This window comes from Pteropus vampyrus, unplaced genomic scaffold (genome assembly GCF_000151845.1).
Source record: "Pteropus vampyrus isolate Shadow unplaced genomic scaffold, Pvam_2.0 Scaffold54, whole genome shotgun sequence".
Lineage (NCBI taxonomy): Eukaryota > Metazoa > Chordata > Mammalia > Chiroptera > Pteropodidae > Pteropus > Pteropus vampyrus.
The window spans coordinates 767,519-769,929 of NW_011888835.1; positions in this window are offsets into that span (position 1 = coordinate 767,519).

The window sequence follows — 2,411 nt, forward strand, 5'->3', positions numbered from 1 at the left end:
CATGAATTAATATTCAAGCTACTTCTGACTTGAAATACTTCAATCTATTCCAAATAAAGAAAAACAAAAAAGTTTTAAAGCTTTTTTATAAACCAAGTATCTATATTCTCCTGTAACCAAGCCAAACTGTCTATTGTCAAATAGCAACCGTTGAATCTAAATAACACTTAAGTTTTTGAATTGTGTGCATGCATTTCTCTCTCATCTCTCCACTTCGATAAATCCACAATCTTCTTTATGGTAGAGATAATATTTATTATTATCTGCCACTGTCCTCAAAGTTATTCCAAACACATTAGTATCTATTTTTAAAAATTAATATTTATTAAATTTTGCACAGATACAAATAAAAATCAGATTTTTTAGCTGTAATCCTGAGGGGAAAAACTTCATGGGGCTGTTACATTAAGCAACTCACTAAAAATTTATTTTACACGTGAAGGCAGCATTTGTTCAAGGAAGACTTATTTCACCCCCAGTGAAGGCTAGTCTCATACACCATACCGTAGTAATCTATTAATTTAACTATTTCATTCACTGAACTGAAAATTTCTCAAGATTATAAATGGAATTTTTGGAATTCTTTATGTGAAAAGTATCCATTAAATGTTTGCTAAATAAGTCAATATATGTTGAAAATATTTCCTTCATACTATAACATGCGATAAAGAGAGAAGCTATTTAAATATGCAAGGTAAGTAATTTATATTATGCCAGGTATACAAATTAGAAACACAAATTTACACTGGGTTCAGACTGCTTCAAGAAGTTATCAAGAACTTAAGGCATCAAAAGTAGAATGTACAGGAAAGAGGTTTGCTGTATCTATGGAGACTAGATGCTAGGCATTGAACCAGAGTGGATTTCCTCAAACGTTTGACATTTCTCACTGACCAAATTCAGCATATTGTGAAGGTGGCAATGGCAAATATATCCTGTTGCCTGATTATCCTAGATTATCCAGGAGGGACCAGAGTAACCATAAGTGTCTTCAAAGTAAAAGAAGTCAGAAGAACAATCACAGAGAAATATGATTATGAAAGAAAGTCACAGAGCTGCAAACTTGCAGGCTTTAAAGATGGAGAAAGTGGGCTTCTAGGAGCCAAAAAAAAAGAAGGAAACAGATCTCCCCTCAGATCTCCAGAAAGGAATGCAGCTTCCCAACATATTGATTTTAGTCCAATGAGCTTTTTTTTGACTTTTGACTTACGGAACTGTAAAATAATAAATTTGTGTAGTTTTAAGCCATTAATTTTATGGTAATTTGTTATGGCAGCTATTAAAAACAAAAAAACAAAAAACAAAAAACAAAACTAGTACAACTAAACAGTTTAAAACCAATATAGAGAAAATGAGTAGTAACCATCATATGAAGTAAATCTTTTCTTTAATACTCAATGATAAAAAATCATTTTCATATACTTTTTAAATAATTAAATAAATATTTTATACAATGTGGTAATAATACAATGGTAATGAAGATGCTTTTGAACATCGACCTTACAGAGGTAGACACTTAAATTAAATATATAATGTGATACGTTAGAAGAAAGAAATGGCATTATGGAATCCAAAGGAAGAGGATCTAACCCAGATTTGGTGGAGAGAAGAGTTCTTGAATCAATAGTAGTAGTGATAACTAAGCAGAGACTCAAAGCATGATTAAATCTTAGCTTGTCTCATGGGTGAATATGAAGTATTAAAACAACAAACTATGTGTAAAAAACGGGGAGTTTAAATAAAGCATGACAGTTCAGAAATAAGGTAAGTTCAAAATAACTGGATACGAAGTAGCAAAAAGGGGACAATATAAGGGCTCATTTTAAGAACTACTTACTGTGTCCTTATATCTTTCATATCACTAGTCCTTGTGCTTTTAAGATTAGTCACATATGGGTAAGGTAAACATAGGGTGAAATGGTTAATTTCCCATTAGCAACAGATCATGAAGTTATCCAGTTTTTCTGACTGTGAGTAGCTGTTTCTAACTCCTACTACCTGTATTTCCAAACAACTATGCATTAGAGCCTGTGACATTTTGTCTATTTTAAGAAAGTGATGCCACAAAATTCATTTCTTTATAAACAAAATTATAATTTTAGAGATTTCCTTCACATTAGCTATTCTGAACACTTACACTGTCCTGGAAACACCGGTTGTAACAGAAAAATAGTAACCTATTAAATTTGTAAGTCCCCAAATATCTGAAGCATCTGCCTTTTAAGAAGATGAATCTGGGGGAGAAACTGCAAAGAAGTTAGATTTGAATGACAATCAATCATCAACAGTAACCCAAACACATTAAGTGTTTTTATATATGCTTTTTAAGTATCAGTAAAGATGATACATCCTGGGTATAGTGTAGAAGCTGCCACCAATGCAAACTGCTTTGCATTATTCTTCTCTCTTTC